The 22273-nt window shown below is 40.4% G+C and overlaps 1 protein-coding gene and 1 long non-coding RNA gene across 4 annotated transcripts in view; one reads left to right on the top strand and one right to left on the bottom strand.

Moving 5' to 3' along the window:
- LOC100645483 (somatostatin receptor type 2) overlaps nucleotides 1-22273 on the bottom strand; it is an 84119-nt gene that overhangs the window by 36725 nt on the left and 25121 nt on the right. The gene's annotated exons all lie outside the window — the stretch shown is intronic.
- LOC125384709 overlaps nucleotides 1-22273 on the top strand; it is a 121467-nt gene that overhangs the window by 75508 nt on the left and 23686 nt on the right. For all 3 annotated transcript variants that reach the window (XR_007223413.1, XR_007223414.1, XR_007223412.1), the window contains exon 2: nucleotides 5943-6066. This is a non-coding gene — a long non-coding RNA (uncharacterized LOC125384709). The remainder of the gene's footprint in view (nucleotides 1-5942; nucleotides 6067-22273) is intronic.

Below are 22273 nucleotides of genomic sequence, written 5' to 3'. Positions count from 1 at the left end.
AAAGTACGAAGCAATTGAATTTTTGTTAATCGATCTCCCTGAATGACGCGTTCAATTTAATCTGGAAGCGATTGTTATCGAACTGCTTCGCTTAATTAATTCGAACAAGTCGATTTATAGTATTCCTGAGTTTTTACTCTTGCTCGATTAATCGTGCTCTCGTTACAGACTAATTAACATTTCTGCCCCACGATAGCGAACCTTACAAAATTGACGGAAAATCCATCATCGAGCATTCACTTCCAATTCTATCTTCAGTGGTTCGTTACTGCACGTTAAACGTTTTCAATAAGCTCTTACAATATCAATATTACTTCTACAATTCCATTAACGACCCTTCACGTACCATTGGTACTACAAATACATATTTCAAACTAAAACTTTTCAGCGTATTTAAATTTCCACAGCATTCATCGAATTCATCTACTTTTCGCTCGTTCTGTTTTCAACTATATGAAATTCGAATTCTACCAATAAAAGAACGGAGATTCGTGTAAAACGAATTCTCGACTCTTCTCGAGATTCGGTAGGGTTTTCGTTTCTTTCGTCCTCCGACTGTCGTCATTTTTAAACGAGTTGAAAGCAGAACTTTCAGTATCAATGAAATTACGGATTTGAAGTCAGAGGATTTTCATTTCTTTTGCTTCGAACCGTTGCAACTTTAAATTCCAGGAACGTGAGACATAGAGCTTTCAGCATTCGGTGAAACCTAGACTCGAGAACTTGTACAACTTTTAGTCCTTTTTCCTTTTAACTGTTGCAATATTCAGTTTTAAGGGACGTTAGGAGGTAAATTTTCAATAAATAACGCATCTCTGTGATCGTGCTCGCAGGTGTTTCCTAGCTTTTATTTCCAACAGTTTCACATTTGAACATTGAAGCCGTTGAAACCCGAGCTTGCGGAATTCAATGAATTCTATACCGGAACTCGCAAACTTTTATTCTTTTTTTCCTTTCCCGTCGTCGCATTCAAATTCTGCAGCCTTTAAAACCAGTTTCTCGCAGGATTCAATCATTTTCAAACTCGATGTTACTGCTTTGTACGATATTCCTGAATTTGTGGATTCGCTGCCAAGCAAATAATTCTCATATATATCTTTCATAGGTTTTATAGGTTTTCCTGATTTATAGAAATCGATCATATTAGGTCGTCCGAAAAGTTTCTTTCCTTTATAAGCAAGTAATGGATGTACAACGTTTTTCGTTCTATATTATTTTATCGAATTACGTATCATCCATTTTGTTTTATCGAGAGAAAAATCACAACGTTTTACAGATTAGATGTGTCTGTAAAAGAAAGACAATTTCCACTTTTCTACTGTCTCTTTCTACTTACCTTCCTTCGTCGCTTTATCGATATTCTTAAAATGTATTAAATATTAAATACTAACTAAAACGATAGGCGAACTAAAATATGGGACTTTTATCGAAAATCGAGAATGAAAAAATGAGAGCCCTTGTCTCAATGTTACTGGAAAATGTAAAAATATATTAGGTTGTCCAAAAAGTTTCTTTCGTTTTATAAAGACGCACAATGCTTTCTGCTTTATATCAGTTTATTGAATTATGCACGAACATAATAATAGAAATATAACAGAGGCCGTTCATATCTAATTCAATAAAATAATACAGAACAGAAATTTTTGTACATCTAAGATCACCTTATGAGACGAAAGAAACTTTTCGGACAACCCAATACATTTTTACATTTTCCAGTAACTTTTAGACATTTTTAATAAACCCTCGATGTTTGATACATTTTAATCAAATTCCTTATGAAAATCAAATTGAAGTTTCGTCAGTAGTCTATCGTATCAAAAATGAAACTCGCATCCGGCCCACGAAAATATCATTCACTTGGATGAAAAGTGTCAATGTAGAGCATCATGGAACGGTCGTAAGAAATCGTCGGGGAGGCTGACGACAATCCTCGAAGCTCGTGGAATTCTAACTGCTTCGAATCGAGTGGACTAAACTTTGCAAACTAAATTACACGATCGTCGCCCCTTTTTCTGCAGCGCGTGTTACTCGCGAATGCTCCGAGCAAAATGGATCTTTGAGTAAAATCGACGAGAAAATTCGCGTCGCGTATGACGGAGTATAATTGAAGCAAACGTTCGCGACAGAACTGAAATAGAAATTTGATCGTTTCCGCGCATCTCGATTAATTGAATCACTGAAACGAAGTTGACTTGCCAGCGTTGATTTTCAATTTCTGGCCAGCCGTAGCATATTTAGAAACGAGCACGACGTAGACACGATCTCCTTCGAAGCGGTGCTCTTTTTTAAAGAACTAATCAAAAGCTGCGCTAATTTACTTGTAAAATTTAGGCATAGAGGTGTGTGACAATTGTTCGAACTTTACTTCCAGGTTTGTTATTATTTGTGCTACTTTTGTTTGCAAAAATTTATTTCTGAAAAATAACAAATCGCGTAGTTCTAGAATTTATTTCCTATATCCTATGCTGTACACGATTTTTTCAAATATGAGACAAAGGAAGAAATAATTCTGGATATTCGCGATTTTCAAATAGTTGTTTCGCTGCTTATATTTCATCGTGTGCCGCGAATTACACGAAACACGTAAACTTTAACCTTTTATAGCGGCCATACCTATTCCATTAATAACAAATCATTCATTCTTCCAGTATTGAACGTTAATCCCTTTAATTGGTATTAAAATTGAAATTATCAGATTGGTCGAACCATCATATTAGTTCGTAGAACGCTCGCGTAGAGTGATTTGTTCATTTGTACACGAACGTTGACATTTATTACATTCCAAATGCCAGAAATCCGACAAAAATAACAATGCGCGTATTAATCATCAATGGCATGCAAGCTGTGCGCATCGACCAAATGGTCCTAGTTCTGCGAATATTCACTCTCATACGCGTGTACCAAGTTACGAATAAACTGTTAAATTTCTGCATCACCAAATCGATCCTCCCATGGAAATAGTTTGGAAAAAGTCATGGAAGTCCCATGGAAAAAGTCATTTGTTTTTACATAACGCGAGTTCGCTACGAGGAAAATTCGAACTATTTTCTTCGCTCGGAAACAAAAACCAAAAATCGCTGAATCGCTCGATAGTCTGGTGGTTCAGTTACAAAAGTGAAGCTCGTTGCACGGCAATCGCGTTTTCGACCGGAAATTCCGTTCGTCGTAAATCCTGTTATGTTTAATCGCGTCACTGTCACTGTATCGATCGAAATCTGCGCAACTTTCAAACGATTACCGCCACGATGGATTAATTCTTAGATCGCTGTTTTCAAGGTTGCCTTCCTGCACACGATTCAATTAATATCGTTAGTGAAATTTTACAAATCACGAATCAAATTACTAATGCTAATAAATTTGTTCCTATAATAGCAACAGACAAAATGAAACTTTTTCCACCGTGAAAGAAAGAATAATAAATACCAATGAAATTTTCGCGTCGTTCCCTTGGAATCTTGCAGAGAAATCGACGAAACTTTCAACGTTCACACTTTACCCTACGGGGGAATTCGGCAGGACTACAACGATTCAAACTTTGTTCACCTCGTACCTTGTATCTGCAACGAAATTCGAGCGCAACAGCTCCCATCTTGTGTTGATCGACGAATAGGAGAAAAAAAAGAAAACGAGGCGAGGAGTTTCCACTTTCGAACTATTCTTCTTCTGGAAAAAACAACGACGCTTCGAACGCTACAACGCTAGGGAGCTGCGATTATTTTCGGTGAAATTTTCGAAAGCTCGATCGCAGGATATCCGCGTCTCGGCTTCTCGTTTGACAATAGATCGCGATACGCTCCAACTGCGAAATCTTCCAGTTCCGTCAAACGAGTTGACTATTAGAAGGCAATTCGTACGATACCGGCTGCATGCGATATATACGTTTCCGGGGAGCCTTAATTACGGTACTGTAGGTCGTACATTGTGTGATATTCGGAAGTGGACTTGGAATAATCAGTGTCTATAGTCTGAGACACGGTTTGCAGGAAGAGAGGTTCGAGCGTTCTATTCTGTGTGCTCTAGGTGACCTGACACACTTGTGAATTTTATTTCGCCAACTATTTGTTCTCCAGGGATACGATCGATAATAGAGGAAAAAAGGGAAGCTCATGTAATATTTGCGTAGCTGTTTTAAGGTTCAGCCGTGGCTCGATATTTGCTAACATTTAGCTTGTCTCTTTCTATTCTTGTATTCCAATCTGGATATACTACAAGTTATCAGGTTTGCTCCGTTCATTATTTTCAAAACGGAATTTCTTCCTAGTTTGCGAGAAAATATACTTTTTAAGATACCGTGCTCGGCAAAAATAAGAAACAAAAAGGGTTGATTATCACTCACAACCGTTCGTTATTTGTCTAGAGAGAAGATTGAGAAAATTTACCTCCAGAAACACGGAAGATAACTGGGATTATATTAAGAAGAATGGTTGCTGCGACCTCGCTACAGGATTAGATACGAGTTAGTTTGTTAAAATACGGAGTTTCCCCCGTGACAGGATTAATCTTTTAAAGCGAATAACAAAAAGACAAGCTTGCTATTCGAACGTCATTGATTTCGCGTCTTCCGTTATATTTCTCCCCTTTTTCCAACAGACTTTCGTACATCTCGACGTTGCGTTGCTTCCTACGATAAAGATAGCAACAGTTATCCAAAGAACACGCGAGGAAATGGAATGAAACTATTAATCAAAGGCAATTTCGTGGACGATGGGCGATACCGGACGATAATAATCGACGCTGTCGCAAATTCCAGCAGCAAACACGTGAATCTCCGTGGCAGGGCTTGCTTCGTCGTTTCGTACCGATAGAACCGACCTTCGACCTCATTACAACTACATCCGACCGTATTATCTTCACTGGAGCATAAATGAAGTGTACATTAAGGCGAACGAGGAGGCATCGAGCAGGTGTTTGAGATCGCTTTGGTTTGATCTTTCACAAAGGAATTGAATAGATGCACGAGTTAAGCGACGTATCGATCGATACGCAATCTATTCATACGCGTTCAACCGATTCGTTTCTTTGGCTCGCGTTTCTTTCTATTCGACGTATCTAACCCATTCGCGTGGAATAACGAGCTAGATCGTCGTACATAACCGAGAATGCGACCTAAACTCGTTTACGAGTCGCAATTCTTACTCTTATCGGTAAATCACCGATGTTTATTTGTTTGTGGGAAATGTATTGTGATATTTATCCAAATGAAATAATTCGGGTAATAACTATAGGAATATGAAAATAAAAATAGACAGGGTACAATTGTCCTTTTGAAAATATAAATAAGTATGTTTGAATTAATTTTGGCAGCGTTTGAATCGATAGCTACGGTAGTTCTTAAAGAATCTTCTACTTTTTATATGAATAAATACAAACTTCGTAATGATTGAATTACACTCCTCGTCAAAGAGACGCGTGGAAAGTTTCTCTGTCTGTAATGTACAATATCAAAACATTATGAGCTCAGGATATGCGGAAAATAATTGAAAATATTATGAGGTTTAGTGTGTAACAAAAAAAAATTGTTTTATTTCAACAACGAAATGATGGCACACTCTGTTAATACGTTTAGAAATTTCTGAGTAGTTCATGATCTATCAACGAGTAAAGATTACAGTACAATATAAATTTGTAAGTATGTGGGACGCGGAAAAACATTAAACGAGTCTGAAAGAAAGCAAATTCTTTAACCAAATCAACAACAGCAAACATATCGAAAGTAATAAGATGAAATCGTAGAGTAACACACAATTTCTTAAAAAATGTTGAAGATTATGATAAAAAGAAAAGCACTGGTCTGCCGTCATCGTTATCCGATCGTTATAAACGAGCAATTTTGCGTGTAACTTCCAACTGGCAGTTAACAACGAAGCCAGTAATGGAAAAATTTAGTGTTATTGCCAATGTTTCAAGTGTTCGTCCAGCTATAGACTATTTTCTTTTTTCAGGAAGCTTCTCAATTAAGTAACGTTAAATCTCTTGAAGTTGGGGATGCGGGATACAAAGGAAAGGAGACGACATAAACGTATTTATATCCCGCAGCGAATGTGAAATAAAAAGGCGAAAAGAAAGGTAGATACCTCACTGATAACTCGATTTTCTAGGTCTTTCTCTTTTGGTATGGCTCGACCTCTTGCCTTTTCTCGTCCCCAAAAATGCATCCTGTCACCTACCAAGCGATAATGTATTTTCTGATAGGGCTACAGGGAACGTTTTAAATCTGATTGAAACGACAACGCTTTCATTTAATGCATGCTGGAAACCGAGCTTGCCTGCTGGCATCCTGTGTTCTGAACCTTTTAACTTTATCTTATATCGCAATTCCACATAATCTTGTAAATTTTTGCCTATGTCCTTTCCCGCTTTATCAGAATCTTTTATAAGACGTTCGCGGAAATTTTCTGAAAAATTCTTGTCCCAAAAAATTAGGTTGCATTCGGTGCTTCAGTTCTCTCGCGCATTTTTCCAAATATTATTTCAACAATGGCTATTCATTGGAGGATCAGCAGGATTTACGGTATCTTAACTTGTCCGGGGAAGGTTGTCCGGAAAAGGAAAGGAAGAATTTCTTTCGAGGGCTGCGCGTGACAGCGGGTTCCGGTTCTTGCGAGGTAGCTCCGTCGGGACAAAAAGGCCATTACTCGTGGACGAATATTTTTGACACAATAACTTGCTTTCCGCTATCCTCGGCTATTTAGTAAAACTTCACCGTTGGTTACCTTTTTCCGTATAAATTCCACGAAGAAAAATCGATGTTGAACGGTTCTTAGAATTCTGCATGTTCAGTACTTCTTCAATTTTTTTTTTTTTTTTTTTTTTTTTTTTTTTTTTTTTTTTTTTTTTTTTAAGACGAAATCGAGATTTAACGAATTATTCAAAGAACAGAATTATCCGATGATGACTGACGATCTTTCGACGAAATATAATTTTCTCGTTTCGACGTAATTTAGCGTACTTTTGCTCGCATGCAACCGGGGTGTGAGAATCGAACTCTGAAGTACTTTGACTTTACTCGACCATGTTTAACGAATTGCTTGACCTATCGAAGAGCGCGTTTCATTGCCAGGTTAGATTGTCCCTGTCTGAATTAAGCAGCAGTAAATGGTAGAAACTAATTTACAGGGCTGACTTGGCGAGAATTGCAGACTTTGATTATCTCGCGGAACGATCGAATCTCCTTTTTCGTCTTAAATTTTACCACGACATCGGCTACGATCAATTCTAGGATTTGCTCGATAAGATTGCAACACGTTCCTCTGGACAACTGATCAATTTCTCCGAGAGTGGTCTGTTATTGCTGATAAATTTCGTTGCTTTAACGTCATCGAGAACGAGCTCGTCTTTCGATATATCAAAAAACCTTTTAGAGAATTTCTTCGCTAAATATCTGACGCGTACAACTCATTGCCTACACATGCAACTCAATTTCCACGTGCGTTCTACGAATCACTGTACATTCTGCAACGATAATTTAGCACGAACGTTCGTTCGATTCTCAATGTTTCGTCATCGCGCGAAATCTCACTGCCGCGATATTTCAAAAAGTAACTTTTATCTAATCCTGTAGCGAGTTTGCCACGGACGAGGAATTCTTGTAATCCCGTGGAATCTCAATCGTCTTGCCCGACTCTTCAAATAAAGTTTTCATAAGTTTTCTTCTAGCCAAACGATGAAAGAATCGCAGGAAATCTTTCGCCATTAGTTGGAAGTAACGAATCATGCTTTCTCTAACTTTTCAATCGCGTAGTAAGATAACATCGGTGTTACGCAAGCTGCCATTACGAGAAGAAGATAAAGAGCGTTAGAAGAAAAGAGGAGCGTAGCGACGATGACGGCGCTGATAACGATGCAGTGACAAACACAGTACGAAGGTGTTGAAGTGGTCACCGCTTCTACGAAAACTCTACATCTGGTCTTTTCAGTTTTCTCAAGCGCTCAAGCCATCGACAGTATATAGACAAAAGAATGGCACGAAGGCAGACCATAAACGATAGACAGGCGACGTTGGCTTCGGGGTTTTTCAGTTATAAGGTGACACTGTTAGCGTGCTGATCTGGACCAGCTCAAATTGTATTCCTACTTATTATTACACTTCTCTATTAAATACATATATTTTGTACCTTACACTTTATCCACGCGTTTTCTCTCTTTATACATCTAATAATCTCAACAGAAGGATTTTGCGTTTGCCTATGCATCGCTCATCCGTACCGATAACATCTTATTAATATTGCACTATGAGGTTTCCACTATGATTCGTCGACAATGTGTCATTCTTGAATACGTTATCGATTCGGATTTTCTTCATATTTTTAGGACTATGGATATTAGAACGGTAATTTTAGGAACTTATAATAAATAATAATAAAAATAATAAAAGGACTTGTAATAGTCTCTGATGAAATAAGTTTCATTTGTAATCTTCTTTCAACCAAATTAATAGCATTTTGTAACTAATTGCAATTCTAATTAGTGTCGCGATTCTATGATTGCCATTACTTTCAGGAAGCGAACTTCCGCGATGAAAGGGATGCAAGAAGTATTAGAAATATGGAAGAAATAAAATGAGGGAGAAAGCTTAATAATTAAAGCGTCCTCTCGCAACACGATTTTACTTTTTCGTTTGATTAAATGAGACAACCTGTTCCCGATTCGATACACGTCGCACGCTGCACATGCACAATGTATTATATCAATAACTACCGTGAAGCGTCGGCAAAGTTGATTACAACAGCTTAACGAAAGCCGTTGATGAGTTTTCCATTTCACGATGGCCTCGACTGCGACGTATCTCTCGGCAAGAATTTTTTAATCCGATATCCGTCGAGTATTTTTGTGTAATTTTCTTTCGTAACGCATCTGTCCTTCTTTCGCGTCTTTGAATAGACGTACGCTCGTTCGAATGGCATAGCGAATTCCGGCTGTTTTTCGTTTCCAAGATTGATTATACTCGAACGACGCGTTAGGCAGACAATATGAAAAATGTTAGTCCGTCAAACTGTTAGATATGTACATCAACATGGACGGATAGATGGTTGAACCCAATGGTTGAATTTATTATCGTCAAACTCGAATTTCGAAATCTTCTCCGACGAGAAAATTGCAATAACTCCGTTTTTAAAAATCATCCCTGTCCGTCTGAGGGGGAAAAGTATTTCTGCGATCTTGAAATATGAATATCAAACACAATTACGACAACCATGATACTGAACTTTGGTGGAGATCTTTGTGTTCGTTTGTTACGCTATAATGTCCGACAGCTTCGTTCCCTTTCTACTTTCGGAAGCGACATGGTGAATATGTTGTGTGATGGAGTATGTTACTCTGACGAGTGTTTCAGAAGCCAACATCGATTCCGCTTCGTGTATAGTTGTCAGTTTTGTTATCCAGTTACACGATTAATATTCAATTCTTAAAAAAAATGATCTACCTGCACAAGTTCATACATCAGAAAACGTGACACAAGCGGCAATGAGTAAGATTCTTCTTTACTCTGATGTACACGTAACTGTATAATATGTCGTCCGATTAATCCTAAAATCGTGCTGAATGCGATGAAATGTGCGTTTAATTACAGAGAAAATTTCATATATTACTTGAAATTAAATCCAAAGTACACACTTTCGTTGAATGAAATCGCGATAAATGTTATAAGCGACGCAAGCGGTACGGAAGCGTATCTGTGAATGAAAATGCGATCGGTCGAAATTCGAGCGGATAGGCGCAAGCTTGATATAAATAAATGTAAAATATATTGGGAAAATTTCATTGATTTATAAAACAAAGCTAGCGAATAACTCCATTTCGATGCGCTTCGCTGATTTTAACAGAGGAGAAACGTCGATATTTTATTTAAATAATGCAGGTGAAATCACCCGGTACATATTGTGCAAGGCTTTAGAGTGCAAAAATGAAACTCGATTACGTGGAATTTTCGGGCGAAACAGCGCCAATTCCGAAATTCATCCGCTATCTCGTTAACCAACTGATACACATACACAAACACACCGATCATATGTTAAAAATATAACGATCTACAGCGGATCAAAAAGTTGAGCGAAAGAAATTCCAACTTAATGAACGTGATCGTCACGCGCGTTTAATAGCAGTCGGTTCGATACGGAATAACAACTGGACCGAGGTCGATTTCTCGCCACATCGGAAATAAACGTGATTCGGTTTTAGGTGGATGAGGAATATTCGTTAACTCGACGATACGCTGTATTACAGATTGCGGTTGTTCTGTGTACTTTTATAATTACCAAGCGAATAATGTCTTCCAATAAACGCTGTTTGATTGGAACTGATCCGTAAAAATGACGTATTACGTTTTGCCGTGTTGCGAACGATATGTCGAACAACTCGGACGAAGGTTTTCTAAAAGCTGAATCTGAATAATGTTTGCAAAATTAAACTTGCTGCTATCCTCGTATTTCCGCGTTTCAAGCTTACACTCGTTCGAACGAACAAACGGGATTTCCCATGTTTTAAGAAATTGTTAACGTAAAGTCGAATTCTACTACGTTTACGTTATATCGCAAATTTTACGGTAAAATATCAAATTTAGTGACATTTATATTTGCAGTAGAATAAGATTCAGTCGTCTGACTACCGCGTGGCCACTTTTTCGCTACCGGTGAACGTATTTTAGGAGCAAGATACTTACGACATAGGTGTTGCTGTTCGACACGGTGGTCTTGGAAGTAACCCCAAGAACACACCGAAACACGCGAGAACCATTTATCTTTCGCGAACACTCGTTGCTGGACTGTTTCTAGAGAACAGGAACAACTGTTACATGTAATTATTTCGACAGATATGTACGGCTCGGGTATTTACCCGCATCTACGAAACACGGAGTTACGTAATACACGCTAACGTTGTGGAATTTATTGAAGGAAGGATCAAGCGAAAGGTGGAATAAAGAGCGCGAGCGGAAGTTTCGAAGGGTTTCGTCTTCGCGAGGAGCGAATGCGCGAAGCAGGTGCACGGTTATCCTGGCTATTCTTCATTTTGGAAATTCGCTGCGATTTCCGGATGAACGCGAGCTTTCGGAAAGTTTCAAGAGCGGAAAGCTGATCTGAGTCTTGAAAAACGAGAGGATCTTTAAAATATGAGCGGGATGTTTGAAACGACGGGATTTTAAGATAAATTGAACGCTCCTATAATAGCGGAGAGGGAATTGGATTTATCGGAACGTCCGATTCAAGCACCTCTTTTCTGCTTCTGAAATTCGAACGCGGAATCGGAAGCACGTGAATCTCGCTAGGATTTCATAGACCAAGAGGCTAGAAGAACCTCCTTAATTATCTTGCTGCTTTTTCGACTTTCGCGTAATCCCCAGAACTACATGGCGTTCGAGAGAGAAGAAAAGAAGAAAAAGAACGAAGATCATGCTGGAAGTAGGGCGCTCGCCAGTTTAAAACCTCAATTTAGGTGTCCCCGTTCAAACTGCAATTTCTTCGGTTGAGTAACGCAAAATACTGTTACACGAATGAATTTAGCGTCTCGGTGCGAGCCGATCATTTGTAATTCGATTTCCACGAATCGACGAATTAAAAGAGGTATGTTCGTTCGTTTTCTGTTTCGTTTCACGGCAGATAACGTTGAGTTTCCAGGTCAAGGGATGGGCTTTTACGACGTTTTATAACCATGCATAATTTCGACCGTATCGTATATAGAGTCTTGCGTTGTTCTTATTTACGAATTAGTCAACGAGCCACGAGCCTGCAGTGGTTTTTATGACGGACGATAAAAGTGACACCGACCGATTCTTGACACAAGCCGTCTTTCATCACCGGTACCCCACCTTCGCCGAATAATTGCCAATAAACCCACTTTTACAGAAGCTTCTTATATCGAGCTCGATAGCTTCGCGTTGATAACGTTCGTGGCCGGTCACGTGTTCTCTTCTGTGATTAGTCTTCTTTTAACTCTCTCCTCTATTGAAAACTTCCGCCAGAAGTTATACGAAGAAGGAAGGAGCGGGATAATTTTTGTTAATCTCCTTATGGAAGTGATCGATCTTACAAGTTGGTCGAATATTTACTACCTGCAATGCCTTGTACGATAATTTACTAATTAACAACGTTGGTCGAAATTCTAAAATTTAATTACTAGGAGTAGCAACGAAAATGTATGAAGCGGATTCTTGGAACGACTTTTCACAGTCGTCACGTGAGATGATAGAATTCGATAATGTAAATTGGCCAGAAAAAAAAAATTGCAAATGAAATGTAGTATTAACGCAACGTTGGACCTTAATGGGTTAAGAGATAAAAGCGTAGAGTCCATAAATATCTCAATACAGCAATCACGACAGTGGTAAAAATTCTTATTCGGTTAAAATATCGCCTGGCTTTCTCTTTTTTAATCGTGAGAATAATGGAAGAATAGAAAGGTTAAATTTCAGGGAACCTCTTCCCTGTTGTAACGAAGCCAGTGTTAAATTGATCGCTTTGTCTTTGCCTGACGTCAAAACAGCAGGCTAAGAAAAGTCGCTGTTTTTGTTTATCGGACGCTATCGCTTCTAAACCGGGTTTCATCGAAATGGCTACACTTGAAATCTCGCTAATCCATTACGCTTCGTGCGCTGCCTCTCCATTAGTAGCAAACCCGATATAACAAAGACTCTCTTCTTTTTAGTCTCTTTCTTGTCAGCCTTCATAAAAGGGATCTCTTTTTACCAACTTCGAGGAAGTTCGAATTCTCTGATGGGCGTTTCGTTCCCAGCAGCCCGATTGAGTTTCATGAAAATGGAAACCTTGTTTACGAAACGTGGTTCTCCATAGGTGTATTTGTTGAGTTGTCAACGGACGCGACAGCCTGTGACGTAATACGAGGCATCGGTGCTGGTAATTTGACTGCTTTCGGTTTAAATGACTCGACGTATCAAAGTTCAAGATAATTCTGGATGTCGATTCCGATCGATATCGTAGAATAATCCTAATTTCTTTGATGCAGCTGATGATTGACATTGTCAATTAGTTAGTATCATTAATCGATAAATCATTGTAAAAACATCTATTTATAAAAGGCAATCAGTCACGTTGCAGAAGATTGCGAATTCACCCTTTCGTTAAATTCCTCCAGGACATTGTTTCCACTGCGTTCTTACACAATTAACAACGCGCCACTCTTCGAAAGGTACGAAGACGAGATAATTACCAGAGTAAATGTACCGTAACAAGAAGAAAAGTCAGTGAGGCGTGTTGATAAATCGCAGTGATAAATCGTTACGATCGCTCGATCGATCGTCTACATCGAACGTTTCGGCATCCCAGTCGAGGCGTTTCTCGTTTCTTCCGGGAACTCGCGCCGTTTCTCTTTTTCTTTCTCTTCGCGAAACTTTTGCCTCGCGAACGCCTACGTCGGATCCACGAGCATTCGAACGCCAATGATCACGGAAAATCAATTAGAACGTCGGACGTGCAACACCATGACGGATCTAGCTATAATTATTCACAGTCTCGTACATCATCCGATCGATTCGTCAACTTTTTTACGAATGTTCTTTCGACACGGCTGAACCTCGATCGCCCTATCCGATATGCAAATGCGCAGAAATTTAATGGCCGGCGGATGTTTCGTCAGGAAATACGAGATTATGAAGCGCTGCTTTTTCGCCAGGCGACTAAGGGAACATTACTCTGTGGCGAAGTTTAAATCGCTTAAACAGGAAGCTTAACGAAGAAAGCACGCTCTTTTAAAGCGCGATGACTCTCTCGCTGAAATTTTTCTTGTTGACAGTGAAAATAGAATATTCTGCAGACCTGGCCAAGATATTCGCCCTAAATACATGGCGTTTCAGAAAGTTTGGACTAGAAGAGAAGTTCTGCAAGCAGTTGACGAGAATTCCGAATAAACTGTCGAAACAAACGTTAGCCCCGTTATCGTGCGACAATTGCGCATGACCAATCGTTTCTTTGCCATGTAACATCTGCAAGTAGGAAATGCTTCGTTGAAAGTCTCGTAACTCTGAAATGAATAACGATGTTTAGAGCCAGCTTTATTAAGACTTTTTCTGTTTGTTTCGATGAGTACTACGTGTTGCTGAAGTTGGACGCCAACTTCCCAAAACGTCCTTTACAATAGAAGTTGCAACTGAATTCAGAGTTGCCTTCGAGCGACGCAATAATGTGGACCGTTAAAAAGTTCTCAACTTGAAGAGGTCTTGCAGCCAACTTGGAGAGGATCTTCGAGGCATTTACGGTTCCCCGAACTTGTTTGTAATAAATCGCGAATTTTATAGCTTCAATAAGACATCTCTCTGTTCGAGCACGCTTTACACCGGTAATTTCGCGTCCCACAGCTATGATTTCCGGGGTAGCGAGCGCCAGCTTTATATTCTATCAACGTGTCCGCGTGAAAGCAGACTGATAGGATTTTTAATCCGTCATTCTCCAGTCGATGTTTCGCGGTAACAAATAAATTGCCTCGAAATTTATAGGAAACACGCGAAATTGTACCGGTTCCATGGGAAAATTCATCGTTATTCGGCAAATTTGGAACGTGTCGCGCTCATAAGTCGGTTAATAAAATTATCGTCACTCGAGTCTCTCCGCTTTTCCCGTTGTCCGTGTTGCCGCTCAATTATTCTCAATGAAATATTCGCGAGTATCGTTACGTTCCATTAATAATATTTATTTGTTTGCCTGGTCACGGTGTTTGCACGAAAAATGCAATGAATCAGAATTATCATGTCACGATATTTAGCGGTCTGTATTTTATATTATACTTATAATTTAATGGTTTCGATACACTAGCGTAGAGACAAAGAATACATAGAATATTTTTAGTCCGTTGAATCTATCGTATTCTTCCTAATGGAAGAATCTCTCGAAAAGAAATAACGCAGAGATCGTACGATGGTTATTTCGTCCTGAGGTTCGATAAACTACAACATACCGTAGAAATCCATTTATTCGAACTTATCGAAGGATAAACGACTTGTAACGACTGAAGGAGGACGACAGCACAAAGTAAGAAAGATACGTTTTTCCGGAAAGCAGGTTGAAATAGAACGCTAATAAATAGATCGAAACCTCGCCGATTCTCTCTACGTATTTTCTGATTCGATTTCTCATTCGAATAAAAATTTTCATGCAAACAGGCAGATTGATGGAGAAAACTTCAGTTAATCAAGCACTAATTAAAAGTTCGTTCCAATGGAAAATTCCACTGTACTTTTAATCTCCGTTTTTAATCACCCTGCTCTCTTCTCGCATAGCTCGCTATTCATTTCCCTACTATATTTACGAAAATTCTCTTTACAGACACGGTTATCAGCATCGAAACTTTCCGTGCAAAATATACAAAGGCCCTAGTTACGTTCTTTTCATCGTGCGATTCACGTTCAGGCCAGATGGGAGCAGATGGCGGTCGCGTAATTGCCATACGTGGATCCAACGTTTTAGACGCGGCACGGTGAACCAATTAGACCTACTCGACACCGATGAAACGCGACACCAGCCAAATAGGGGATTAACGATTGGACAAAGGGCGAAAATCGAATAGAATGAACGATAAGTAGGTCGATATCGCTAAGGCGATTAAGGTTCCAATGAAATTTTCATAATATCTTATCGCGTTTCGTCGCTCGTTAAAACGTTTAATGCGCGTCAATTACATGGCAAGCTTGTTAAACGATTACGCTTTTGTCGGCGCTGGCTTGTCCGATTAAAAGCAACGTGGTTCCGTAAAATTTCGAAAACAGCCGCGAAATGGTTCCAACCCTCGTTGACCCGTATGCTCGTCGAACGGGATAATGAACAATCGCGCGTTGTGTCGTCCACGTCGTTTCACGATCGACTCGTAAAATTTTCGATGTTCTTCCGATTAGAAAATGGAACGGTAAAGTGGACCTTTGATTTCCGAAAATCGAACGACAAACACCCGAGGTCTTTTTCGCGACGGGATCAAGTGATCGAAGAAATACGTGTTGTTCGAGATGAATAAAACATCGTCTACCGTCTCGATTCGTCCAATTTTGTACGAATATTCTGTATAAAAGTTTGCCAATTCGCGAAGAAACGTCTGATCGTGGATTGATCAGGTATTACGGGAAGATATACGAAGGAGCAAAGGATATAGCTGTCGAGAAGAAAATTCACTTTAAGAAATGCACTTAGATTTGAAATTAGAAGAATAAAAGATCGAGATTCAACGTCAGAAACATCTGCGACGAAGTTCGATCATCGAGCCTAAAAGTGAGTGAGTCGCGCTGGCGTGGAACGTCATCGGTAAATGTACATAGAGGAAAGAGACGACCGATAACGCCACTCGATTGGGAATATTTCACGTGACGAATGATAAGCAGACGGTGGATATTACGCCAGACAACTATTTCCTCGCGCTGGCATATCGTTTGGAACGATGACCATGTGGCGTGTCAACGCGTTACCGTGTAATAAGAGTAATAATTTAACGCCAACGTTCGTGGCCATGTTGGCGTTAAATTATTATTACCCTTGTATATAACAAGCATCGTTGCTTCGTTATTTACTGATCGTGAGAATGAAAATCTGTGATCGACGTCGTTTCGATATAATCGACGGATGATCGTTACTTGCTTAACGTTAACGCATGTACACACACACACACACACGTTAATAGATCCATATTTAATCCCTACATGTTCACTATTCTTCGACTTAATTACAGATTTAGCAATATTTTATTTCTTTCTATGCGCGTTTCGCTAATCGCTAGAGTGGTAATTAGAGTTACGAACAATAAAAATCATCAAAGTGGTGGAATGTACTAGTATATTTATATCAGAAATTCTAAAGTACCTTTGATCATCAATATTCATTATGATAGTAAATAAATTTAGTAAATACATATGAATTGCTATCCATATAGGACACGAACTTGGGCGTTAAGGGGTTAAGCGACATCAACGCTCGATAATTCCAATTTTACGACGCCATTTTTACACGTTTCTTTCTTTTATTACTCGCTTTATTGCTCTACTCCTTAAACGACTGTCATTGACCCGTTAACTCGCTATGTAGGTTTCTGTGACTTCGATCCTCCTTCCCCTTCTGGCTTTTAGGCTCCGTAATTTGAACTCCGTACGGTTGGACCTTTCTTCGACTTGTCATTACCATACCACAGAATCGTACCAACGTTTGTACACGACCGAAATTTTCATGACGGTTCTGCCAACTTCATTTCCATCCTCGCAAAATGGTCAGGCGGATCGCTTTCCACCACCGAACAAATGCCCGATCTGTGACACACTTTCAACGTACGTTCCAAAGTTTCCCTGTTCGAAAATCATGCGCAAGAAATATCTGACTTAAAGTTGCAAAATTACGAAGGAAAGATTTATAGCTACTTCCGTCGATTTGCTGATAATTATCATTCGGTAAATTATCGCGAATATTCCAAAATCGATCGTCTATCGGTGTTTATATTGGGCTGGCAGCTAAGTGATTGTTGCGGATTTTGTCATTACCACTTAATGACAAAATCCGCAATCACTTAGTTGCCAACCCAAATATATAGAAATGCTACTGGAATTGTAAGCTCCTAAACAATAAAGAAATAAACGGGGCAAACTTATTAGAACTGGTAGAACCTTGAAGAGAAATCAGGCCACGAAAATGATAAATAGTATTAGCAGGTAACAGCGTGTGCGCGAACAAAGGGTGGGAAATAACGCGAAATAAATATTGTTCCGTGTCTCAGGGCAAATATAGGCAACCGGGGTGGCAGTCATCGGTTGGTTGTCGGTAATCTAGTCGTGCATGTGTCGCTCGGATCGCTGATATTTGGCGTCTCTGTGGCGGTCACGGCCGCCTGGCCGTGTGCACGTCTCCTCTAACCAGGGATTTAACCTTTGCGGCGTGATACGAATTGCGAAGGGTGGTCGCGCGGAGAAGGGTGGCTCACAGCTGGAAAACTGCCGCCATTCGTGCTCCGTTGAATGCGAATATCAAACTGGCGCGCGCGCGTGATCTCGCTTTTCATCCTTTTCTCTTTCCCCTCTGGTTCTTTCCTTTCTATTTTTTACTCTCCTGCCGGTGATCGCCGAAGCAACAAACATTTTCGCACGTACTTCAACCAATTAACGGGATCTTTAATTAATCGACGTACACAACGAACGTGTATGCACAGGTTGCACGAAACAGGTAATCGAGTGGTGTGCGATGCTTTTTTTACGTTTTTCTCTCGTGTGATTCTCTTTTCACCCTCTTTGCCGTTGTCATCGTTCATTTTTCAACGCTCCGCTTTGCCGTCAGCCTCGTCACGAAAGTGTCGGACGAAATAATTGAATATAACAGGGTACAGCCACGGTATTAGCCGACGTAAACGAGCACGCGCGCGAGCAAAGGCTCGCATAAACAGCGAGAGGTTGTTTCAAAAGGATACAAAGGATCGGGGACACGGGTTTCGAAGGTTGTACGTTTCTATGTTAAGTTTCTAAGTCTACGCCACGGGGCTAGCGAAATTCGATTGAAACGTGGTAATGAAACTAATAGTCGAACACCAGGCACCACCTTTCTACGTGGCCGTCACTCTGACGGCCGCGGTGAAACGTGGCGTAAAGTCGGTCAGCGCCGCATCAAAGTGCGAACACGCCTGGCTTTATCGGCTGACCGTCGACTAATTCCACCTACGACTTTGGCCTTCGGTCTTGCGTTTCCATTGGCCACACCCAGAAAGGACCTGTTGATGTCGATATGCCTGGCCACGCAGTTAACAGTGGCCGTTCTGTGACTGTCACCGTCACCCGTGAAAATCTTCCATTTGCTCGGTGATTTGCTGCCTTGGACGCGTTCCTCGAGGCGAAAGGTTTCGGTGCTGTTTGCCTGCGTTTGACGTCTCTTGACAGATATTAAATGCGATGTATCTTCGATCCCACCCTCTTTCGCGCGTATATTTATCACGATCGACGATGGCCTTTATTCGTATGTTTTATATTCGCGGAGGAAGTAGACAAAATTCTATGGAAAACTTTCCTCGAAATCCCTTGCCAATCTATCGACACCTACACGAATTGGTCAGAGTATTCGGTAGAATTTCTGTGAAGAGAATCAACAGAGATATAACACGATACGACACGTTCTAAATCCGATGTCACGTTTTTCGTCGATAACAAATTCGTTAACTTTCTGCAACGTGCATTGAATAATTGTTGTACGTTTCGCTTTGCAGTTCCGTATTTTTACCGTCGAACGTACCAATCTGAACTGCGGGAATCGTTTGCACGATACGAATATCGATGTCTCGCGCCAATCCTCCAGGAAATGTCGCTCGAGATTAAATTGTTCTTCGGCATCTTTCGAAACGTATGGGATTACAGAGGGGGAGAAGAGAGACTCGATTTGTATTCCGGTTGTCGCGTCACCAACTGATGGAGTTAATTTCCTCAAGTGTCAATTCCTGCGTGCACATCTGTCTACAGATCTTTTGAAATCACGTTAATCGAGCGTGGAAAAGATGCAAAACCTACGAAGACAAAGAGTACGAAAAGAAAAAGTGGAGTACTCGCTTAATTGCAAACTCGAGTTTTGAAGCGAGATACCGAATCTTTTACAAACCGTCTACGAACTCTACGATGCTCCTCGTGGAGCGCAAGCTTGTCCCTACTGCCAGACTTTCGGACAAAGAGCTGACGAAAAGTCGATTCGATGAATATTCGAACGAGCTACGTACACGAATACCAAATAGAAACGAAGAATAAATTATTTCGAGGCTGCAGTAGTATTGGTCGTCGTTAGTTCGGCCAGATTTTACGTAAGTAGAGCATCCTACTTCCTTGTTGCTTTATAGCTTCCGCTATGGTACTTCTCTTTCTCATTCTTCCCACCATATTTGTCTTCAATCGGACATAAAGAAGCGAGAAATGAAACGTGGGAGTTGGAAAAAGGGTCGGACAAACGATAGCGGCAGGAAAGCAAATATGGGCAGCAAAGCACATTTGAAATGACCTTCGTCCGAATATACTCAAACTTGATTTCTCCATTATTTCTTTCTCTATTAACCGCGAATCTCATCCCTGAAACGATTTGTGTCACTCGGTATTCGTTATTTCCTTTGTTCTAAGATAAACTTCTCTTATAATCGTCTTCGCGCCGAGAAAATATCTGTTACCTCGTTCAATTTATCGTTTGTACGCGTTCTTCTTGTTCGTGAAAATATTTTTTGTATACGAATATGATCCTGTGATTTTACAAAATAGTAATGAGCGAAACGAAATATCAACTATGCCTTTGTCAAAATTCTCCATGACGGAGCGGAGGTGAGAAATTTGTGGAAACAGGATCGTCGAGACAGGCATGTTTAATCGTTCCGACACGATTCCACGAGACATCCTTGCCTCCACTCAAAGGACCAGACGTTCTCTGTTCTTCCGGCGGATACATAATTTTCTGTGTCGTGGATTCACGACAAGCCAACCGCTCTGGGTCACCACCGTTCCGTTTCTCCAGCACCGGCAGCGTTATTTTCGTACATGGACGAGCAAAGTACTTTTCTTACAATGGTGGTACGGCTACGTGACGCCGCCGGCAACGACCTCCTGGAAACTCTGTTATCTGAAAGTGCTGCTGTACCGGCGCATGCTGACAATAAAGCCAGCGTGCGCATTTTCTACCATGGTGTACTGATCGTGACTCCAGGGAGAAATGGAAGACAGGGATTCTACCGCGAGATAATCGACGACAACGCCAGAAAATTACCTCGATTAGCGATTCAACCTCCGCGTAAATGGTATATAGTAATGGTAATAGTTAATTGCGTCGTTGATTGAAGAAATTTCTAAGTGAAAAGGCTCCTCGAGATTCTAATTTGTTCGATGATCGTGGGTCGGGATGCACCGATACGATCGTCGAGAAAGAATGTCAAAGTGTGGTCTATCGATATGAAAGCAGCATGGAGAAATTATACGTAGGAGAGTTCCTGGCACGTGCATTTGTAACTCACTGCATTTTTATTAGCCAATACGCCGAGTATAAAAAGACCCGGAAATCGATTACACTTATTACCAGGATTGCGAATAAAGAATTATGCTCAACGGTTTGTATCGAATTTCGCGTTGGTTTGGCCGCGTGAAAAATGTCGCTCGAAGTAAAGGAAACAATAACGCGCAGCAGACACTTGGGAAAATTGCCGGACACGAGAAGAACGCTTGACGAAGGTTAGCTCGCTCGTCTGCGACGTGAAGTAGAGCCTAAGCTTTTCGAACTGGCCTAAGCGGTCCTTTCTCTTCCTCTAGTCCTACAAATTTCGGGTTTTGTCCGAGACGAGAGTAAAGCGACTAAAACAAAGGACGGTCTGATAAGATAGATATCCCGAGGGTATGGGGACAAAGCGTTGCGAGATAAACCGGCAGAAGTGTCTTGCTCATCTCGCGAGGTTAAAGGTACCGTGGCGTGCCACGCTGCCAGAGAAAATTACAAAAATAATTGCTTTATGTACCCGAGACAATGTATTTCGCGGAAATTTTCTTTTCTACCGCGTAATTTAATTCTTGCATTCGTCTTCACATTTTTAATCGAGGTGAAGTGATATTTGCACGAGTTTCAATTTCTTCGCCGGGCTTCTCTCGAGTAAACTTATCTCGAAAGCTACGAGCAGTCTTCGAGGACTACTGTACGCTGCCTCGTCATTAAAACAAACTAGTATTCTTTGTGCAACTGGCGGGTTAAAGCTCGCCTGGTTTCGCAATAAAACGGTAAATTAAAATCTCTTTGCGAAATTTCCCCTTTGCACTTTGTTTCGGCGGCAAAGTTTCGCCAAAATTTGCTCCAACGAGACCCTGGCAGGCACTCGCGTCAGGTACGGGATATTCAAAGGTGTAATGTTGTTAAGTTTTACGTAGCGTTGTCCTCTGGTTGCTGCTTTTGAGTTTCGATGATTTTAGCGTGTTAGTCCGAACGATGTCTATAGAAGTTGCTAACAGAGAAATATTATACGATTGTCTTGCTCGATTCGTTCGAGACGGGTCTGTAATTAGAAAGCAATTTCTAAAAACGATTTTAAAGTTCCGATGTTGCTTCTGGTCGTGAATTGTTCATCAAATTGATTCTTCCTTTATATAGGAACATATAATACTTTGTAATAATATAACGTAATGTTTTCTGCCATACTTTTACGCTATCTTATTTTCCTGATTGATAACGATAACGCGAATTTCTTGACCTAACGTCTATGGCATGGATGAGAAACGATATGATCGTATACGGTAGGTCATCGATTCCGAACGAATCGAACGATCTCCATCTTCTTCAAATTACTCGCTATAAAAAATGTACAAACCATAATGATT

The sequence above is a fragment of the Bombus terrestris genome, chromosome 3, assembly GCF_910591885.1.
Source record: "Bombus terrestris chromosome 3, iyBomTerr1.2, whole genome shotgun sequence".
Lineage (NCBI taxonomy): Eukaryota > Metazoa > Arthropoda > Insecta > Hymenoptera > Apidae > Bombus > Bombus terrestris.
Note: the sequence above shows the minus strand (reverse complement) of the source record. Positions and strands in the feature narration are given on the sequence as shown.